At 48.5% G+C, this 22,889-nt stretch overlaps 1 long non-coding RNA gene across 25 annotated transcripts in view; it reads left to right on the forward strand.

Annotated features, from left to right (window-relative positions):
• The first annotated feature begins 995 nt into the window (after positions 1-995).
• The window catches only part of LOC109448670 (uncharacterized), a 136,643-nt gene continuing 114,749 nt past the window's right edge, over positions 996-22,889 (forward strand). For 5 of the 25 annotated variants that reach the window (XR_012495026.1, XR_012495028.1, XR_012495025.1 and 2 more), the window contains exons 1-3: positions 16,222-16,409; positions 18,321-19,240; positions 21,682-21,807. This is a non-coding gene — a long non-coding RNA (uncharacterized LOC109448670). The other 20 variants (XR_012495036.1, XR_012495037.1, XR_012495032.1 and 17 more) reach the window with 20 other exon arrangements.

The raw sequence follows: 22,889 nt of genomic DNA on the forward strand, positions 1-22,889 counted from the left end.
GGCAGTGGGTATCCTCTTTCCTCACTCAAAAGTTTCAAACTGAAATCTAAGTTCATGAGGTTCGAGTCCCAAACTGCACGGAAGATCAGCAAAATAGACTTCCATTACCTCTCAGATTATCATCGTCGTCGTCATTTAAGATGAAATCAGACATTAAGGGTAAAAGAGGCAATGAAAAATTCACTTTCGGACCTCGGGTCCCATGCCGTAAGTCTCTTGGCGGATCCTCCTCCCTACCTTCCACCCAGGCGCTAAAATTTTGCAATATGAGAAAAAGAAAAATAGGGAAAAGACGAGAAAAAAGCGCGAGGCTTTCCACGTTCTTTTAAAAAATATATATAGAATAGCTTAAATAGTCCAAATTTATTTTCTCAATCTCTCTACACATAAAATCTATAATTCAAGCTAAGAAAGAAATGTAATAGCCAGGATCCCGGGGAAACATCCTGCACCACTTTTGCGCACCGCTCCCGTGAGCCGCAGGCTCGGGGCCCGGGGTCACCCCACATACCCCCATCTCCGCTCCTTGGCCCGGGGCCTCACCAGGCCTCGGGCACCCTGAGCCAGCTACACCGTCTCCAGGCTGTAAATCACTTATCATCCCGGATCGCGGACTCCACACGGTTTTTCAATTTCCCAAATAAACTGTATGGACGAGATTGTCCCTCGGATTCCCAGCAACGGGAGGACCCCAGGGAGTTGGGGAGGAGGGGATGGCCCTGCCTTTGAGTCTTTCCATCCCGATCAGAGACCGGGATGGGGCTGGTGAGGAGAGAGTTAGGTTCTAGGGGCCAACTATTCAAGTCGTCTTTTCTAGTCTTACTGGGAAAGATTCTGAACATGAACCAATTTAAGAGGCGACCCGTTTAATAGCATTGCGGGGCTGCTGGATCTTGTAAACCAGAAAATAAGCCCTGGAGCCTGCACCCTGATGGAGACATGCAGGGTCTGGGTTAGTAGCCTGTGGTGCCAGACCACAGCGACCTCCCGAAGCTCCCTATTTTGATTCTTCAGAACAACCGCGGGGACTGTTCCTCATCGGCACCCACTTAGAAGTTGGCTGAGGAAAGCTGCTGTGAGCGCCACCAACAAAGGTGAAACTGGCACACTCAGGCCTGAGTCCGAGTCGCTGGGGACCTGGTGAGCTCAGATACTTTCTTGGTAAGTCCCAGCTTACAGGAAGGAGAGCTCCTCACTTTGTCTCTAATGGAAGGAAGAAGAGGGCTGCTACCTGGCCATAGATAAATCCCCACGTTTACAAGGGCCAAAATCAGGCAGGACACCAGAGAGGAGACTGCACCAACCTACGCATAGCTGGCCCCAGGTGTGTGGTTGCCTGACCAAAAGGCGGCAGCTCCGCTCTGTGCGCCCCAAGTGGTGCCAAGAGTGACTTGCGCCACTTCCTGGGGGCACCGAGGTTAAGCAGGGTGGGCAGGAACGTAAATGGATCCTTGCCTGAGTCTCTACAAGACTTTTTTCTCATTTAATTTGGAGGTTGATGGGTTTTTCTACCCTGCGGTTATAGGCAACTCCTGCCTCGCGGTGGAAGGAGGTGGAGAAAACTGCCTACTACTCGATGTGCTGTTGTTGTGCGGGTCAAGTCTGGGAGTTTTAAAACTGAAAATTGTTTTGTTACCGGTTTACTTTACTGAAAAGACCATTTCTTAAACTATGACAATTCGCTTTGATCTGTTAAAATCTGTTATTTTTATTATTGTATTTTTGTTGCAACATATATTTTATATTTGGGACTTAAAATTCTCGTATTTCTCTTAAGCCGCTCGCAATCCTTTCTCTTTGGTCTACAGTGAAATACAGCTCTTTGAAATCTTCGGTGCCCATGAGTTCCTTTCCCTCGCGCATTCCACGGCCTGCTGGGGTACAGTTTTTCCTCCCACACTGCAATCTGACAGCGTTGCTAAGAGGGTAGCCACTGCTGCAGCCTCTGGCGGCTTCCGACTCTGGACGGTCCCATTCACAGGAACCAATTCACAGGGGACCTTCAACGTCTCTCTTTGGCATCTAGTTCTGCTCTCCCAAACACCGCGGTCCAAACTTTATTCCACCCACAATGGGTGACTGCCCCTTTGAGCCCACTGTCTCTCCCTGTTGCTGCTGTTCCCCGACATAGCGTCGTAGACGCGCTTCTAGCGGTAAGTGCCTGCGAGGCCCGACTACAGCGTTCCTGGCGAGGACCCTCAGTCCCGGAAGGTGTGAAACCACCCCCAAGGGAGTTGTGCTCTTGAGTTGGGGAGAGGAAATGCCTCGGGTTCTGCATATCCGCCCCAGCCTTAAGGGCAGATTGGGGTACACGCTGAACAGCCTGGCACAGAGGGAGGAGGGCCCGCGACCAGCTGGAGGCTACCCTTGGGGACCGGAACACCTCCATGTTCCGGCTCCGAGTGGTTGGTGATTCGGCTACGGCCCTCGCGGGGAAGAGTGTCTGTACGGAAAGTAGACTAAGAAATCCTCAAAAGTACTGAGGGCAGGACCTGGGAGGAACAGCCTAGGCTGGCACGAGGGTGGGCGAAGTTAGCTCCGCTACTGCCAGACGGCGGAACCCTGATCTCCGAGGTGGCGGGTCGTGAGATTGTATTGGGGTTTCGCCAGCTTCTGCGTTCTGCTGTGTGCGGAAGGGGGCAAGATAAAATGCAGAATCCTATTTATTCAAAAAAAGGAGCATTCAGTCTGAATTACTGTGATCCGTGCTTTGCTTTTGACGCACGCATTGACAGATCTTTTCCAAAACAACTTCTGCACTAGTTTAGCTAACTAATGAAATAAAGGGGGGAGAAGGGGGCGCTGACCAGGTCATTTTATCCTCCTGGCCTTTTTCTTAATTTTTATTATGTGAAAGGCTCTTTTTCATTATTATTAGTAATTTTACAGTGTTGTCTGCTTGTCTGTCTGCTTTATCTGCTTATATTCTTATCTGAGGGGTGTGAACTCAGAGGCTTCTGGGCTGTTCCACACATCATTTCTTCTCTTGCTTTCCTCTTGTTGAGCTAAACAAGGGTCTTTTCTTTCTTTTCTCTCTCTCTCTCTCTCTCTCTCTCTCTCTCTCTCTCTCTCTCTGTCTCTGTCTCTCTCTCTCAAAGCAAAAATAAGTCATAGACATACTGATGAACTTTACAGAAGCATATTCCGACTCCTTTTCCTGACTGGCTGAAGACACCGCCCCCCCCCCCCCCCCAGCTTTGAAGGCCCTGCTTTCTTCTAGAGTCAGAAACCAAACTTCTTGGAGCTCACTTCTCAACCCCATTCCTTAGGCTCTCCCTTTCTCGCTGAAAAGAATGGTAACTAACGATTCGTGTGTTGTTTTTTAACCGCGTTGGGTTTAAATTTCAGATACATCAGAACAGATAAGGCTTTTGCTCGACATCATTTGCTGAAGGCCTTTTCCCCTTAAACTGGGGACTCGTGTCCCTCCACGTCGCTGAATTCAGAGAAAAGACCAGGCATCGGCGGCGCAGTTTTCTCCGCTACGGAGCGCCACGAGCAGATTCGCCCAAGCTGCATATCCCCTCGTGTCCACTAGAGGTCACTGGCCCCTCGCGACTCGCGGCGCGGCCGGCCGGCTCCAGCGCCTTGAGCTCAAATTAGCCGCCAGTTAATTAACACCCGAGTCTATCAAAGCGCGTTCCTTCGTACAGTACTCCAGCAGGGCTTATATAGGCAACCCAAACTCAGCCAAAGCAAACCTCCCCAAACCCAACACTTCCAGCATGTCCAAAATGGGAGACAGGCGCCTGAGTAACCCGGGGCAAGGTATAGTGCCATCATGCTTTAACTTTTGTTTGTGGGGCTTGCTAAATTGCTGTGAAGATAACGTTCTGCGAGCGCAGGTTGGCGGAGCCCGGCTCTGCGCTCCAGCTTTGGGAGGCTGGGAAGCGCGCGTTCTGGCCCTTTCAGCACACTGGTCCTTGGGGTGGATTTCAACAACTCGGTAGCCACCGAGTTGGGCCCAGGGCGAATGGCCCAGGTCCACACCGTCCTAGGTGCACACGAATGTAAAAGAATATTTACTTAGGTTGCGGAGTACCGAAAAAAAAAATGCCCAGATGACTTTGAAATTGATAGAGGAAATAAGTAGAGACGACGACGTTCCTCATGCCTATTGAAGGGGTCTGGGAAAGGGAGGGGGCTGGTTGAGAAGGACGCCAGGAAATCGACCCTGGTGATTTTTAACCCGCGAGGAAGGGAGTGCCTGCAGATGTCCAAGGAAGGTCCCTGCCTCTTGCTGAGTGCGCGTGGTTTTGTTTTTGTTTTGTTTTTAAAAGATCCACACGGAATTTGAGGTGTTGCTTCCCCCCCCCCCATCCAAAGCCCAACAACCATTTTCCACAATGGACTGGGAAGACTGAGTCATGTCTCCAGGGCCTCAACGGAATCCCTAAGAACTACATGAAACGAAGCGCAGGTTTATTCCAATAGCACTATCCAAGGTCATGTTATTTGTAAACCGCCATGACAAGTTTCTTTGACATGGTGTCCTGGTAGGTAGACGGGTCACCTGAGGAGTTCTTAATTCTTTTGGAGAAAAACCTTGGAAACATTAATACGCGTTTTGACAGGCGTTTACACGGTCCGAGGTCTTTCGCCTTATCCGGGGAGCAGGAGGTTGGGGGTGAGGGGGACTGAATATCCTAGCAGTTTGGAGACTGACCTCTTTTCACGGAGTCATTGGGGCCGACTTCCAAAGATCTGGACATTCAGGTCTTTGAAAGGGCGGGATTCAGCGCGTTAACCACCGTTTGCCCAAACTGCTCTGTTAAGGCAAAATATACCTGACGCGCCTTCATTACGGGACCGAGCTTCCCTTGTGATCGTTTAATGATGGCCGATTAATGAAGCCACTATCCGCCTTCATGGGGAAGGGGCATTCTGTCTGGCCACGCCGTGGGTACCTACAAGGTTGCCATCAATAACACCCAAGCGGTGGGCGAGGGCGGGGATGCAGGGCTCTCCCGGAGGCCCCGCTGCAGGTGTCTAGCCCGCCCATACTGAGGCCGAGAGGGCGCCCTAGGAAGCCCATCCCAGCGAGGGGCGTCGGATATCCGGTGAGAGGACTCTGGAATCTCGAAACCGCGGCTTGGTTTTTCGTAACCCCACGGTACTGGGAGCCACTCTGAGACCTCCCATTCAAGATCCAGTCCCCACCATCCCTCCCGCACCAAGGCGCCACCCTTCAACCCGGAATTCGTTCCTCTTCCCCTTTGCCTTTTGGTCCGGGTGCTGCGGAGCCAACCTATCAGGCCAGAGTCGCCGCCAGAACCTGATCCAGCTCCAGCACCTGCACAGGTGTCAGCTTGAGCTGGCATTATGTAAGGGACTTGGCAGCCCGGGCTCTTACCAAACGGAATTAAGGAGGGTGGGTGTTCTCTTCTTTTCTTTTCCATTTTTGTTGACTACATCTGGTGTCAGGTGTACTTATCCACAGCAGCAGGTGTTTTTTGCAGGAAAGGACCAAGAGGAATGGCGGTCCCAGTCCTGGGCCCTGGGCCCAGCCTCCAGAGAGCGGGCCCTCCCCAGCCGCTCACCTGAGATCGCCCACAGTAGCACATGTGGCCTGAAGTCCAGGCGTGGAGAGGTTGCCCCGCTCTCTTTTTTTCTGGGCAAAGTTCCTCGGGTAGAAAATGTGAGGTTCCACCCCATGGCCATTTGCCTCTTGTTAACTTACTGATTCCCCTGCTAGTGTGGATGAGTGTGAGTCAGGACGCAAAATCAGGAGGTTCTAGGTAAAACACCTTCTTAAACGACAGGGAGCCCCGCCTTCATCTCTGTCGCTTTACCTAAGAGCCGCCTCGGCCGCGCAAGTGTCTAAAAATCAACCAAAGAAAGCCAGTTCGGGATCCTTTCTAAGATGAAAAACCACGGGACTGTTGTCCAATTAGAATTAAAAATATTTTACCAATTTTGGTAAACTGTAGAAGGGTATTTCATATACTCTCAGCTTCCATATTATTAGGCAGAAACGAAAGGAAACTTAGGAATGGTGGTATTTCTCTCTCCAAACCTTCAGTAATGTGGACACCAAGGAATTGCCTTCATGGAAATCGATGCTATGGCTGGTTTGAACCCTTACAGATCAGAAGGAAGGATTTGAGCCTTAATGAGCCAAATGCTTAATTTTGGGGAGTGGGCTTAATTTTGAATGATAAAATAGGAATAATTAGGTGACAAACTTGAAGACTACATCTGAATCTTTGTGTTTAGTCCCAAAAGGACAAATTCATATCATTAAAGTGATATGAAAGTTAAAAGCGAAATTTTGAAGAGTTACGACTGTAACTGTGAAGACAGTGGCCAGGGACTGGGTGGCCAAATGGTTATTTACAGGAGATTTGGGCATGTATCCCAATTCCTTACTTGGGACTGATGAATTAAACTGAAAACTCACATTTATAAAGACTTGACTTGCAAGTACACAAATAAAAATGTGTCTCTCTTTGGAGTAACTCTCATTTATAGAGGTAAGGCTGCCAGGTAAAGCTGGAAGACCCTTTATACTGATAATTACATGACCTGAAGTGTCCTTGTACTTCTGTGTTAATTGTAGAACAACCCAGGTAATGACTACCTATAAATGAGATTTTTAAAAATCTTGTAAAAGATAAGCAGGGAGAAGAGTAACATCCGCAGGGGAATTTTTTAAACAAAATTTGAACTAGCTCCATTAAGCATTTCATGTTCAGAACTGTTTAGTAGTGAATTCTTGCTTTCCTTGGTGCTGCGGAAGCCACTGATTCTTATCACTGGAACTCTCAGCAAAAAGAATCAGTATGTAGCACTCTTCACCCCCCCTCCTCTTTTTTTGAAACACACATGAGTTTCTTCATGAGTCCCATTTGCTGGATCTCATCCTCCAGCTGTAGATCCTGTAGTGGTCTGGGTAGGGAACGGCCCTGACATGCAGCCGTCTGTTCCGGGGGCAGAACTTGGAGATATAACTACGTTTTTATGCCAAAAGGACAAAATGATTTTGCCCAGAATCAGGTTGTGTTTTCAAGTTACTGTTTCTGTCTAATTACGTAGTAGTTAAAAGACTGATAAACTTAAAGCAAACTCCTCAGTGTGGTCACCACTGAATCAGTTTTGGTTTGGAGGGTTTTCTTCAGTCCTCATAAAGGGTCCCAAACCTTCAAAAGGGGCAGGTCATACATCGTTGAGGTGTCAGTGGCTACCTGTGTCTAATTCAAGCCTTTGATGGCATTTTGCTAGTAAGGAAGATTATATCTCTGAGACTATAGGTGATTTTTTTAAAAGCATTAGAATTTATAAAGTTGGCAGTTTAAAATATAAAGAAGAAAAGTTTTGCAAGCTGCCCAGCCCTATTTAAACATAACCCAAAGTTTATTTTGTCTTCCTTTACTTTTCTTTTACATTAGTTGTTCTGTGCCTCAAAGCTGTACCTTGTTGAGCTCCCTCCCCTTCCTCAGGAGAACCCAATATGGAGCTTTCATTACAAGCAAACATTGGCTGATAATGTCAAAGAAACAGACAAATTTTATAAAATGGTATTCAATAAGCAAAGCAGCTAATTATTAAGCAATTGTTAAATAATGAAGAAATAAGTTCTATCTCCATCATGCCATTGTTCTATAGCCTGAACATTCCCCTTATACAAATACACGTTTCTAAACGTGTGGGCTATACACAAAACGTGTGGATGATCCTCTGATTCTCAGAAGCCGAGTCCCAAATCGCGCGAATAAGCGAAGACTGGATGCCCACGAGCGCAGTGTGCGCTCCTGGCACAGTGACCAACGAGTGCAGGCTGGGCTGGGGTCTGTGAGCTTCCTGCTTCCTCTCCTACCACTGCTCTCCAAAATAATTTTTAAAACTCCACTTCGATTGGTAAAATATGATCCTCATTTAATAGATTGCACACCGGCTCGTTTTGCTGAAGGGAAATATTTTTATTTGCCTGCAACTAACGTATTTTTTAAAGAACAACTTCGTTTGTTCCATTTTCCTTCAAAACTATGGTGGGCACAAACTAGCAACATTTTATCATTCTTATTCTGGAACAAGATTTGGCAGATAATCGGATTCTAAAACATGACAAATGTTCCAATGTAATGTTCAGAGATTTTTTTTTTTTAAGCCACAGAACAGGTCTACAGCTCTTAGCAACAATAATTCCTTAACTAAATATACAAATGCATTGTTCACCAAATCATCTAGTGGTTTCACTGGAGTAGGAGAAGGATGGTGAACGTGACATCATTGCTATTATTTAAATTAAACTGCTATGGGAGAATATAATTGTTAATAAAAGGCTTCTCCCCGCCCCTCAAGGTTTGCCCTCCCCCTTTGGCATTTTATGACGTGTCATCCACGAGAAATGTCAGCAGAATTATGTCGATCCCAGCAGCCTACTGTATAACTATAGTGTCGCATATACAGGTCAGCAAGGAAATACAGAAGAAAATTACCATATTTAAGGGGTAGTTGTTTGAGAAAATACATGTATTTATGAGTTTAGGTTGCTGGTGTTCAAACTTTTTCTCTTGTATAAGTGTGTGCATGTGTGTACACACAGAATTCTATGAACGCTTGTGCCCACCCTCAGTAGTATCCCTGTGTTTGTACATTAAGGCTGCCGTGTGATCATTCCATGGGGCTGCTTAATACATGTAACAGAGAACTAACGGTTGCCTATGTTGAAAAAATTCTCCTATTTTTGAATCCTGTCACTGCCGTGAATTGGTTTAGATACCACTCTGAGGCGTCCACCTGTATCCATCCTGGATGCTCTTGTGCAAGAAAACCACTTCAACCACTTTTGGTTCCCGACCATTGCTAACATGCCCTTCCTTCTTCCTCTGCAATTACTCTTTGTTTTTTAGCCTATTTTCGTATTTAATAATAATAAACAATCCTCACTGTATAGAAACTCAAGTGAAATGAGCCAGTGAACTCCCGCCTTGGTCCTTGCTGCGAACTGTATCTCAAATATTGGATATGCTCAGACTCGGTCGTGGGCTCCAAGCTGCAGGAGATTGAAGCTACTTTTTCGTGATTTTACCTCCTTTCTAGTCTGGGGCGTGCGCGCTGTGCGCGCGCGCACACACACACACACACACACACACACACACCCGTAAAAAGAAGCAGAGGGGGTGCCCCAAATGTGAACGCAGGGCTGAGGCTGAGGCTGAGCAGTGCAGAAGCGGGAGGGGTGAGCGGCGCCGGCACCAGAGTCTAGGGCTAAGGTGGGCGCCAGCCGCTAGGGTGAGGACGCGCGGGGAACGCGTGGGCTTCCAGCTCCTGTCTGAAACGCAGGCGAGGGTGGCCAGACGCCCGAGAAGGAAATCAAAGTTGTGTAGGGCTTGGAACCCGTAGACAGCCACTCCTGTCCCGGCGGAGGAGAGCCCTCCTTGGTCTGAGCTCGAGCATGGAGCGGCGTCCGGCGCTTGGTCTGCCAGGGTAGAAGCCGGTGAAGGGGGTCCCGCGGTGCTTTTGTACTGCCCCGCCTAGGCCAGCCGCTATCTGACGCACAGGCTCCCCCGGGACGCTGGGGGCGTCGCACTGCAGCTGAGTGGGGAGCAATTTATTCCTCGCGGTCCCATCCCAGCCCATCTTCAATTACTCCACCCTACCCCTCCCATCTCTCCTCCTCCTCGTCTTCCTCCTCTTCCTCTACCTACGCCTTCACCACCTCCGATTCTCCACCTCCTCTTCAACCTCCGTCCCCCTTCTCCTACTCGCTCCCCCTTCTCCTCCCTCCGGCCTCCCTTCCCTCACCCTCTGTCCTCCCTTTCTCCTCTGAATTAGCAAGCTTTTGCCTCTAAAAGTCACAAGTAATCCGTGTGTGAGAGAGAGAGAGAGAGAGAGAGAGAGAGAGAGAGAGAGAGAAAGAGAGAGAACGAGTCTGCCGAGAGGAGCGGCAGGCAGGAAGGAAATCTGGCACAACGGCTGGGAGAGGAAACTTGACGCTCTGGGCCACCGTTTGCCAGGGCCTCGCTCAAGGTAAGTACTCTGGGGGCACCGGAGTTCCATTCTTGGCAGGACCCAGCCTCCACCCATAGCCCAGGATCGAGACGTGAGCACCATTACCCGGGGCTACTGAAATAATGTTGAAAATGGGGGCGTGGGGCGGCGGGCAGGCTCCAGCCGGAGTGAGGGGCTAAGACGATGTTGTACTGCTCTTGCGCTGGGGCACCCCGTGCGTCCTGCAAGTGTTCCAAGAGACTATTGGGAGGCCTCAGCTACACGATTTCCCTCGCTATGTTGAGCGTTCTCACAGCTCCCCTTTTACACACCCGCGTGCAAACAAGCCCCTGCTCTATCATGAAGTGACAATTTGCACCCCGCTCAAGCCTTGGAAAGGGAAAGTTTGGCAAGGCGGGGGCTGCTCAGCTCTGCGGTTCCCTAGAATCTAAATTGGGAATCCGAGACTTGCGCACGAAATTGACAGTTTCTCTTAAAAAAAAAAAAGTACCTTTCACGAAAATGTGTATGTATTCAAAAAGATTATTGGATTACTGTCTGATCAGCTGCTGATGACCTACCAATAAGCATTTTAAACTCGCACGCACATTCGCGTGCGCACACGAACACACACACGGAGCTACGTGCAGTGGGGAAGGCCGTCATAAGTAACCAAGAATTCAGTCACAAGGGCTTTTAAATGTGTAAAGGCTTTGTACGTGGCCTCCATGTGTACAGAGAACAGAGGGAGGGGGCAGAGGGAGCGCGCGCGTTGGCTCGGCGTTTTCTCTGCCTGTGTGTTTCGCGTGTTGTCAGCTGGCTCAGGTTTCTAAGCGCTGAATGCTGCCAGGGGCGGGGGCCGGCATCCACCATCCACCTCGGCACCCTAGTGGCGAAACAGGACTCATTTGTTTGGTGCAGAGCGGTGACGACCTAGAAGAGACTGAAGTGTGGTTAGGTCGGCCCCCTGCCATCCATTACACCTACGGCAGATGGCTCAAGTGGTAAAATGGTTTTGTTTGCGGGAATCAAAAAGGGAGGAGGGGGGAAGCTAGAGCCCCGCCCCACTATAACGAAGTATCATGAAGAACCAAAGACATGAAAGAAGCCATATTCATATCATCAAAAGCATTAATGTTGCGTCGGTCCGTGAGTGAACCTGGGACATGTTAGTGACCTTGGTGCCTGACCCCAATTGATGGCATGGCAGAATTTTAGGACCAATAATTTTTCAAATAAATTTTTGATGAAGCGCCTACTCCTCCTTGCACACACACACACCTGTCTCCAACCAGCTGCACACAGGTGTCCTTGGCGCTCTACTCCCTTAAACCAAAGGACACTAAGCCCCTGCAGATTTCACCGCAGCTGAAAGGGAGGCCACTCCAGACGCAGCGAGCCTCTCCCCTCTTCCCAAGCAATTTATGCAATCAGCCTACCAGCTACCACACACTGGTCGCCCCTCCCCAGATAACCATCTAGCTGGGATTTAGCGGGGTTTCAAATGTATTCATCTCGTTTTCACAGGCAATGATGTGCCTTTCTGATCAACATTTCCATCTTTGCAACCTTTTTTTCCTTCATGCTCCTCAACAAGGAGGAAAGGAACTACACACACACACACACACACACACACACACACACACCTTCCAGGCATGCCCAGAGGGAGGGCAAGTGTGACAAAGGAACACAGGCTAATGACAGTATAGCTGGTCTTCATTCCTTAATTTTCTTGCTAAACAAGAGGAATTCAAAGAGAAATATATTAAAGAAGACCTAAATAGAACGATAAGCCTTGTCTCCACCCTTACTTCACAAACACATCACCATAACAGCCATATATATATATATATATATATATATATATATATATATATCTCATAGAAAGAATCAATTTCACTGGTCTAATTTTCTGTTCTAAATCATAACAGCCATATATATATATATATATATATATATATATATATATATACACACATATATATTGCATAGAAAGAATCAATTTCACTGGTCTAATTTTCTGTTCTAAATCAAGAAACATTCCTATAATTAGGGTTTAATATGCTGGGGGGATTAGGTATACAGAGAAATTCCATCATTTTTGACACTTAAATTCTATTTTTCTGTTTTCTTTATACTAAATCAATAATTTTTAGAGTCAATAAAATCAAAGAATATCAAGAAATGATGAAAACCCATTCTAGCTAAGATTTTTGAGTCACAAATGAAGCTACATTCTAGAAACCTAATGCTTCCCAAGAAAGGAAAAAATTCAACCCCTGCATTTTTCAAGGTGCTTTCAATACTCAAAGACGCCTCTGAACTGGGTTTTGTTGATGGGTGCTTGTTGTGTGCCCAGTGTAGTTTAATTTTTCTGTTATCATTTTCCTGTGAAGACTTCCATTTTACAAGGAAAAATTGACTTTGGTATGTAGTGGAGTACAGGGTTCATTGAGAGAAATGCTATTAGAACATAGCTGTATTTTATTCGTTATTAGTAACACAGGTTTATTTGTACATCATGCAAACTGCTTAGGGCCTGCTCTGGGATGTGAATTCATATGTTATCAGAACACATTCGTATAACATGCAGGAAAATTTTAAAAAAAACTTGTAAAACAGAGTTAAGGAGCAAGCTTCTCGAGCATTTTGGAGATTTTCTTTCATTAAAAAGAGAGAAAGAGACTTGATCTAATTCTTGACTTCAGGGGTACTAAGAGATTCCAATTTTATTTAAATACAGAAGAATTAGCAAAACTTCTGCAATTGTAGAGCATACAGACAAAAATGTAACCTTTACCACCACCACCACCACCACCCCTCCCCATTTTCCTCTAAACACTTTAGACCCTAGTTCCCAACCAGTATCTAAAGCTGAGGGAAATCATTTCCAAGATGAACTCGAACTTTCAATGAAAAGTTTATAAATATATTTGTTTTATTCTGGGATTTTTAATGAGTAATATTTTAAATGGAAAATGTCAAGGATTCGCATTAGTTCAAATACTCCAGTCTTTCTAGGAGAGGGAATATATATTTAATATTCAAACAAATTAACTCACGGATCACAATCAATCAGGTTTCTTAGGCCCAGGTGAGTCTCAGATACCAACACGGGAAACGGAGGCATCTGGGGGAGGAGGGGAGGCTGAGATCCCTTCATCCTCCACCCACTGCTGGGACCACCTACATCTCCTTTCCATATAAAATGGTTATTTGCTTGAACAGAAAAGATTGGTAAGAGAAAGTAAATCTGTAATACACTACACGAGTCGGTTTCTTTCCATCCTCATCCTTGCTAGGTTTTTCTCTGGCCTGACCATCCCCTTCCCACCTTTCCCAACCGAAGCCAACAATCGAAACATTCACGTTTACATTTAGCGTGATCCGTATATAGCCTTAGGTCTCAAAAATGTCACCACGACCCCAAATTTGCCTCTACTTCCGGTGTAATTAAGATCATAATTCTTAAAGAAAAGCTACCAAAGCTCAGTCGCCGGCGGCAGTGAGGGTGCGCTCAAGGTGCGGGATCCTGGCGAGCTGGAGGGCTTGGCGGGCCTGCGTGCCTGGCACCAGCCACAGCAAGAATCTATGTCCTTGACTCGCACATTTCCCCTCTAGGGGAGGATGATGAACTCTCCTGGCTTCCTAATTTGTAAAGGTACCATCTTTAGTCAGCTCTGAAATGGGGTGGTGGAGAAGAGTCCTGGGTCATGAACCCGAAGAGGTCAGGGCTTCAGCATCCGCCTAGGTCTCTCAAAGAATCATGAGGTGGTGGCCAACTGCGTCTACGGGTCCTCTGGTTCACCAGAAGAAATAGACTCGGGCTGGAGGGCGTGTGTGCCCGTGAGTGTTCGGTCCCATACAACTAGAGACCTAAGGGTCTCTAGAAGCAGAGGCTTTGCTTTTCCGGGGACAGGCGAGGCCTAGACCAGCGGGCCCAGCCTTGGGCTTAGATTCCTTCGGCCTTCCAAGTCCATGCCCATCGGCTCCCCAGCCCAGGGCCGCCCCGACGGCCCGGAAGCGGTGCCCGCGCGGCCAGTAGGTGTCGCTGTTCCCCTGCTGGCCGGAGCCGGAGCCCGCGCGGTGTCCCGGCGCCACCCAGCCTTTGGCACCCGGCGGGTTCACGGACCTCCTAAGAGAGGGCCGCTGTCCACCGGGACCGTTCGCTCGCTCACCTGGCCAGGACCGCAGCAACACGGGCCGGCCTAAGGTAGCGCCCTCGGAGAGAGAAAGAAGAGATGGGTCTGTTGGGGCGAAACTCGGGGCCCCGACGGAAGCAGCTCGAAGCCACCAACTATCCCTCCTTTCTCTTCTCTTCACGTGCTGTGGGTAGTGATTGGGAACTGGGATATCCTAGTAAAATCCCGAGCTGGGAAATTTCTCTCGGACTCCACACTGTCTTTAAATATAAATAAGAGGTTGAAATCCCAGCTTCGTGGGAGCTAGCCACAAAAAAAAAAAAAAAAAAAAAAATGGTTTCAATTCAGAGAGAGACAGAGGCAGAGAGAGACAGAGGCAGAGAGAGACAGAGACAGAGAGACAGACAGAAAGACAGAGAGAGACAGAGAAACCTGGGCCTGGTCACATGCTTTAGCTTCATACCATCTTGTACACTCGTCTGCACGCAGCAATGTCGGGTAACCACGACCGCCCTCCTTCCCCGGCCCAGAAAGAAGTCAGTATTTGGATGTGGTTGTCTTCCCCGAAAGTATTGCTTTTCAAGTATTATTCTCCTTCATAAACCTCGCAGTTAGCACATCTTTAGAATCTGTATTGAAGTTCTAGGTATCGAGAATTCTACCCCCCTTCTCTGGCGTCCTGCGGCTCCTTGCCATCGGCCACTGTGTGCCGTGTAAGAGATTATTAATCAGAAGCGTTCTTTTTGTGTGTCTCAAAAGGAGGGAGTTTTGGCTTATGAATACCGAGAGGGACATTTACAATGAGTACATCCTATAGGTAACTGGAGATTTTATTATGATTCTGATTGTTTTGTACAGGGAAATCACCGCTCGGATTTGAAGATAGAAAGGAGGGGGGACGCGTTGAAAACGCTAAATTGAGAATTTGGAGTTATTATTGAAAGAGTTAGTAGTATGCAAAATGGAACTGGCTATGTATTTAAACTAACGTTTAAAATCATATCTTCGATTCAAATGTGGGGACATTTTCTAGTAAATTAAAAAACCCACACTTTATCGGTATTTTGCTTGGTAAACTTAATCAATTCGGGAAGAAGAAAAACGTAATAATCAAATAGCAAAGAGGAAGAAAGAAAAAGTCTTATTTAAGTCCGAAATACTTTGGAACACTTCTTGTTTCTGACTGTGGACCTGGGTCTCGCTATCTCGGAGGACAATGCTGGGCAAGTGCTTGGGTCTTCAAGGCAAGTCTTAAATTTTTAACGTGAGGTGACCATCGTCTTTACTTGTCATGCCTTTTGCTATGTTCCACAAATTTGGCTCCTTTCCGTTAAATCCTATATCTGCTATACAATTCTAAGTAATTATTTCTGATTGAGACGGCAAATTAATCATTCGGTGACGTGAGAGGGGAGTGAAACACGTGTCTAATTGGAGGTTGTGAAGTTCAGAGAGGTAGTATTTTTAGCTTGGAAAGTCCAAATTCATATATTTGGTTATCTTGCCCCCTCCCATCGTTCCCCCATTCCCTCCCCATTTTCTTCTCTCACTCAACCCTTTAGGCTCCTTTCTCCCACTTTCTTCCCCTTTCCTCGGCTTCTGTCTTCCTTTCCTCCCCCCTCTTGCCCTCCTCTCCATACTGCTCTTCTCTTCTTTCCTCCTCCTTCTCTTCTCCCTCTCTTTCCTCCTCCTCCTCCTTTTCTTCTTCTTCCTCTTTCTCTTCCTCTTCCCCTTCCCCTCCTCCTCCTCCTCCTTCTTCTTCCCCTCTCTCTCTCTCTCTCTCTCTCTCTCTCTCTCTGTCTCTCCCCCCCCCCCCGCCTCCTGCTTCCCCTCTCTGTGTGCTTATCTCTGTCTCTCCCCCCCCCCCAATTTATTGTCTGATCCTATCTGTCAAGTTAATGTAAAAGTAGCAAGTGAGAGGTCCAGCACCCTCTCTCCTGAGAGCCCAAAGCACTTTGGGGAGGTGTCGGCCTCTGCCCGGTTACCCGCTGGAGTTGTGGCCCTCAGTGCAGGGCACGTTGTTGGCGGAGGAGTTGGGGGTCTGCGCCCGTTGCGGGGATTATTCAAATGCCGCCCGCTGCCGCTGTGATTCGCAGGGACTCGGCCTCCGTATGGTAATGCTGGGCGGGGGGTGGGGGGATGGGGGGAGGCGCCGAGGGGCGGGGAGGGGAGGATGGGGGTGAGGGCGGGGTGGGAGGGGGCTCCGGCACCGCGCGCTCCGCTGCGGGGCTGGGACAGAGCACCCGGACCCGCGGCGGCAGCGGCAGCGGCGCTACCCACCCTCCGACACAACACCCACCGAACCAACGAGCCACCGAGCCACGGGCCCCCAGGGTAAGCCGCAGCGCGCACACGGCAATGACGGTGACGGTTCAGATGCTTCAGGTTACTACCATGTGCCAATGAGGGAGATTAGAAACAGAAAAGGAGATTACAGAGAGATCAGATATGAGGTGTTCCTCTCTGTGTCCCTTGTCACACAGCGCGCGCGCACACACACGCACACACGCGTCTAAACACACATGCATGCACAGACATCCGTACATGCACACATTCCTTGCTACTACCATCTAAATATATGCACTGCCACTCTATGCCCTGCAACGTGGCCGGTGTGTTTGTCCTGATCCCTGCATAAAGGCGGGCAGGTATGTGCCAGAATCCAGGCAGGAACAAACCGCCACGCACGACTGAATTGCAGCCAAACTCGAAGAGACAGTTAACCTGCTGAATTGTTTCACTCAGGCAGGTGCCCCCCAGAAACCGGCAATTCTGCAATCAGTTATGGAATCCTGCAACTATTCATAGCATGTGCTGAAAATGTACTTTAGAAAAGGTAATCTTGCTATATATGGCAAGGTAAGGGCGAACCTAAGGGATGGTGTATTTCCGTTTTTTAATGTTTTACGTGCAGCCATCTGACCACTTTTTATTGGGTGACATATCATGAGCACTTTGGTGTAGGCTGGAAAAACTACAGCCAGAGATAAGGCTGGAAATGACATAAGAATTAAGGGTTGCTAAAAATGGATGCTGGATAGTCCAGTATGAAAGATGGCATTCAGCTGTAGGTTTAAAATGAGGGAAAATACATGTGAATATTTATACGTGAAAGCGATGGGGAAGGCTGAGTCTTGCCCTGAGTATCTGTGCAGGTAAGTCATTCATAAGAAAACTAATTACCTGTGCATGTAGTTGGACTTATTTAATTGAATAAGCTGCATGTGTGCATATTTGCTGTTCTTTGTGGCTATGCAATTATAGATTCAGTCTTTTTAAAAATAATAGCTTTGGGGTAATTTTAAAAGTGCAGTTTATACATATATGTTTTTCAAAAGCCATTGTGCTGAATAGATATATTGCCAGGAAGGAAAATCGTACTTTATAAACAAGATTACCATTGCTTGAAATTTAACTCAAGGCCTGTATATTTTAGAGCAAATCAACTGGCTTCATATAGTCAACTATTTTGTTTATTTGTTTTCCTTTCAAACTCAGAAATTAAGGATGCTTTTAAATCAAGATAATGTGCCTTGTTTCCAGCCATATTAAGATAAAAAAGAAACTCAGTAAATTTCAAATTCAGCAGATAAGGTACAACATACAACATGGTTGAAAATGTCTTCCTTGCAGAAGGCTGTCCGTTGCTGTGTCTACACATTTTAAAATAGATTTTTTTTTTTTGCAATAAGAAATGCTAGAAAGCAATAGGGCAGTGAATGCCGCACCTTTCAGTTAATCAACACAAAAAATTCTTTAGAGTCACTTCCCTTTATACATACATTAATCTCAAATGCGCTGGCCCGAACTGTGTTTTTGCTAATCTGAAGTTAATTAGACAATCAAACTTTGAGCCTTGAAAGGTGGGCATTACAGTCCATCAAGGGACTATGTCAGGAAAGAATAAAACGTGTCTTTTCTTTTATGACCAAACCAGGAGGTTATACAGCTGGCATTACATACATGACAGATGTGCATATTTGGAGCCTTAAATAAACAGAAGCAGGGAGGCAACTGCATATTATCTAGCAAGAGACAGCAGCAGACACTCGCCAAAAATAAAATAAAATAAAATAAAAACGACGGAAAGGGACAAGAAAGACAGACATAAGATAGCAAAAAAAGAAAAAATGGGGAGGGGAGAATCAATAAAACAATACAACCTGAACTTTTCGCGATTAGAAAATGCAAATATAGCTTTACATATGCATCAGTATTAAAAATAATACACGCTGGAACCAACAGGAGCGGGAGCAGGAGGAGGAGGAGGAGGAGAGCAGGAGGAGGAGAGAAGGAGGAGGAGGAAAGAATGGAGGCGCCGCGGAGCCCTGATTATGCATGGGCTGGAGCTGCCTCCTCTAACCTGTTCTTCTCCGAGCCCGGCAGCCGGCGGTCCTCAGCCGCCCACAGAACAGGAGCCGAAACAACCGTTCCCGAAGGCTACAGCGTTTATTTTTCTCTTTTGGGGGTTTTGGCGGTTGTTTCATGGGCTCGCCAACTAGCCCCTTTAATTAAAAGCTTCAATAAAAGGCGATCGCGCCAGGAATGCACCGGCTCCTCTTCGCTCAGGATTTGCATATTTTTTTAATGCCCTAATTTCCTTGATGTATGTAAATGTAGCCGGACGTAGAGGGAGACAGGGAGCTGACGTCAATGGACGTGACCTCGCAGCTAAACCTTGAACGTGAAGCCGGGATGGGGGAAAACACGGAACGGCAGCCGGTGGAGCCCGCTAGTGCCGGCGGCGGCAGCGGCGTTGGCCGCGCTCAGGCCCGAGGGGGCCAAGAGGGCCGGTACCAACCCCCCGGGAGGATGAGCCACCGCCTTCTTTCGCCACTGCCTGGCTTCCAGCCTCGCCAGCCCTCCGACCGCACCCGCAGGCTCTTGTCCTGTACCTCCAGCCCCACCAAATACACGTTCTTTTGCTTCCCTCAGAAAACAATACACCCCAAAACAACAAATCAAAGACAACAGATAACAAATCAAATCAAGTCCCCAAATGTTTTAGACCAATGCTCAGTAGCTTATCAGAAAGAAGACTGACAATGGAACATGATTTTTTTTTCTTTTTGGCTTCTTTCCACGAGAAGAGGAGGGGGAGACCTCAGACAACAGCAAATCACCCCCAAAACACGTTAAGCTATACGTGTTTCCAGTAGGGAGAGGTAAATCACCCAGTCGACTACTGGGGGCTTCTCGTTTCGGTACCTGCTTACCTGTGCAATCATTATGCGCGTCGGCTTCATTAACAGCCGTGCCATTAGCGTGCGTTTTAATGTGATGGGAGTGTCTCGCGCGGATGTGTGTGTGTGTGTGTGTGTTGGGGAGGTGCTCGGGTTGGAGCGCACACTGAGGCAGGCGCTGTGAGCGAGATGAGAGAGAGATCTGTGTCTCTCCACTGCCACCTCTGGGACTTATCTGCGGGGATATCTAGGCCAGAACTCCTGGGCTGGAGTTCGAGTTTCACCCATTTGAAAGGGGGTATGAGGGTAGAGGTGGTCAGAGCAGGTTCCCTCTGAAAAGCCAGGCCTTTCCGATTACATTGTCTGGTGAGTGGGGTGGGGGTGGGGGTCTGAGGTGCGAACCATTCCGTGACCGCAGCTCCGGAGCTGCCTTGCCTGATTTAGTCTGGTGTGTTTTTCACTTGGAGCTCTACAGCCTCGGCGAGCAGGTGGCGGCTCTAGGCTACGCTGCAAGGAGGCCTTCAGACTTCCCCTCAGCGGCCCGGCGCGCCAGCGTGTGCGTGCCCGCGCACCAGGCGAGGGGCTCCTGGCACCTCCTTGTGCACATCTGTCCCCGCATCAGTTCGCCACCCTCTCCTAGGCAGCTAAGAAATGGTCCTTACTCTTCTGGGCGGGGGTCTTGAGGAGCCGGGGGCGGAGGGCAGAGCAGCGGACTCACAAGGAAGGAGTGCCGGAGGCCGCGGTGTCGGCTTTCCAGTCCTGTCCTTGGCCGCCAAGGCTGCCGTTTCTTCGTTCCACCTCGCAGCCCTAGCTTTGTTTTCCTGACATACTCGTGGCTACCGAGCCCCAAGCCTGCGAGGGGAGTGTGTGCTGTGCGAGGGGGTGTGTGTGGGGGAGAAGCGGGGGGCGGACTCGCGCGGCGGGAGGGGGCCCTCCCGCCAAGGACACGCCTGGCTGTCCTCCGGCTGCACTTGGCGGGAAAGCTGGGGGCCGCCGGCGGGGCTGCGCGCCCGCGGCTCTCATTACTGCCTCCCAGCTCCCCCCGGCCGCATTTACATACGGGCCACTCATCTGAATTTTTACAGCCCCCCCACCTCCCGTCACCGGTCGCACGCGCGCAGGCTCGGAACAAGCGCCCGCGCGCGTAGACACCCGTGCCCAGGCAGTGGTTGGCTGGGGCGCGCGAACAGGCCCAGGGGTGCAATCCGATCTCCGCGAGACGGATTGTTGCACCCACCCTCTCGCGCCTACACCCCCCGACAGTCTTCCAGATCGTGTTGTAGGAAGCCCACCTTCCCCTCAAGGCCCCCACCATTCTCTCACTGCACACTCCCACCCACCCCCTCCCACATCTCTCTGCCTCTTCCCTTGGAACGAATACACACACACACACACACACACACACACACACACGCTTTTTCTTCCCCCTCAAATAGATAATCCCTATGGCGCGTCCCTGGTACCCTTTGAATATAGCTCTGGAGTTTAAGGAATAAAAATCCTTATAATCTATTGCTTGTCTTTAGCCAAACAAATTGAACGACCACAACAAAAAAGGGGAGGAGTGAGGAGTGAGGAAGGGGGACTTGAACCAAAAGACCTTTCTTCAAAAAAAAAGTCTGCAAGTCAAAAGGTCATTCTCCAAGTTTGGAAATAAAATTGCAAAGGGAGTCCTTTAAAAAGAAAGGAGAGGAAAGAAGGAAAGAAGGTAGAAAAGATCCACAAGTTACATAAACTGGTGCATTGGAAAAACAAGATAGGTCTATTCTTAAAAAAGAGAAAAGAGGGGGAGTCTAAAGAAATCAAGAGAAAAAACTGGAGGAAAAAAGAAACAGAAGAAGATAATAAAAGGTAGAAAAGGCAAAAGAAGTTTCCAAAGAAATGTGTGCTTTGCATCCTACAATGGGAAAATGTAGCCATTGCCCTCCTTCAGGCGAGACATTTCTAATTTGTTCCGTCTGTCAGGAGGGGACTATGAGAGGTTTGGGTGCAAATTCATTATCTCTGGCAACGCAGAACGTAGTGTGGGGACTGAAAAAGACCGTGGCAATGGATGAACAATAGGGCTTCAGTTCATCAGTAACAAAAGCAGTGGGGAAATTGGTTGAGTTTCAGAGCACGTCCTCCTCGGCAGAGGGGGCTGGACTAGACCTTGGACAGCCCCCCCAAAAACTTGCCGAGCCTCGCACACACCACTTCACTCTCCGCTCCGAGGTTCAGGGAGCAAGTGCCTGGCGTGGGGGGGAAAAGTTGGGTTTTTTTTCTTCCTTCGTCTTTTGCGTCCTTCTCTCTCTTCCCAGAAGGGAAGATCCATTTAAACTATTTTAGACCCAATCAAGCAAGAATCACCGCGTGGAATTGAGCGGCAGTTTTAAATGTGCTCAGGAGAGGGATGATCTGAATTTTTTTTTTCTTTTTTTGAGACGCCGAAATGAGCCTGTTTGTGTACTGCGGCCGCCCTGTGACTCTGGATCTTGTCTTCTGGCCCGCGCTTTGATTCCTGCCCAGTTGGATTTGGGGGGCAACACTGCCTAGCGCAGGGAGAGCAAGTGAGTATCGTGGCGGCCCGCAGGCGGCAACTCTACCGGCGGCGCGGGGCCATCACTGCTCACTGCAGCTCCGCGCCGGCGCTCCTCACCTAGCCGCGAGTCGATGCCCGCAGAGCCCCGCTGCGGGCTGCTCTGAGGGCCAGTCCCGGGTTTGTTTCAGCTAATTGATTGTGTGTCTCAGATGCTAAACCTGTTGATCTCGAGAGTTGTCTGAGCCAGGACTGTTAATTATCCAGCGGCCTGACCCTCGATTGCAGGGAGAAGCCAGGAAAATTTCGTGCTGGAAAGGGGAATTTTGTATGTAATTTTGTGTTGTTGGTGGTGGGACTTTTCCCTCTTAAACTAGAGCCAGATACGGTTATATTTTGCATTCCTGGATTTAGGATTCGCATTTTGAATAATTCTTTTAACAACCTCAAAGTTGCAATTACCTGGCAAAGATGTGAGGGTCTCATTGGAATTGGCGGAAACTTATGTGCAGTAGCCAACTAGACCTGGTGGATTTCCATTTCCTTTTTCTCTTTGCTTTTTGTACCCCGGAAGGCGACGGGCCTCTTTTACCAGGTTATCCCAAGTTCAGATTCATCAAGATGCATCGGGGTTAGTTATTGGGACTTGGAGCTTCTGGTGTCGTACCGTAGCGGGGTCTCTGCGGTTTGCTTGGAGCCCAGACCCCACTGAGGGAGGCAAGACCTTCCTTCTGTGGCCTAGAATTGTCTGAGGGAACCCGGGGCAGTGGGAACCCAGGCAATGTATTTGCATTAGAGTCTGCGGCGTTTTCTCTTGCAATTATACCCGCGGTGCTTGAATGGAGGACTGTCTTGAGGGGTCAGGGCAGCAGTGAAATTGATCAGAAGTTAGACCGGAGGCCCTGTCAAGTCACGGCCACGGCCGGGGGCTCTTTTGGAGCTGTGGCTGCCTTGGGCCCAGAACAGAGGGTCGAATCCAGTTTCCTCCCTCTCCTGATGCCCACCTCTGCCCGCCACCTCCTTCCTCATCTTGGTATCAGTAATTAGGGTGCTGTCCCGGGAAACAAGCTCCATAGTCAGCATAATTGAACCAGTGCAGTACTTTCATTTTGC

This window comes from Rhinolophus sinicus, linkage group LG03, assembly GCF_036562045.2.
Source record: "Rhinolophus sinicus isolate RSC01 linkage group LG03, ASM3656204v1, whole genome shotgun sequence".
Taxonomy (NCBI): domain Eukaryota; kingdom Metazoa; phylum Chordata; class Mammalia; order Chiroptera; family Rhinolophidae; genus Rhinolophus; species Rhinolophus sinicus.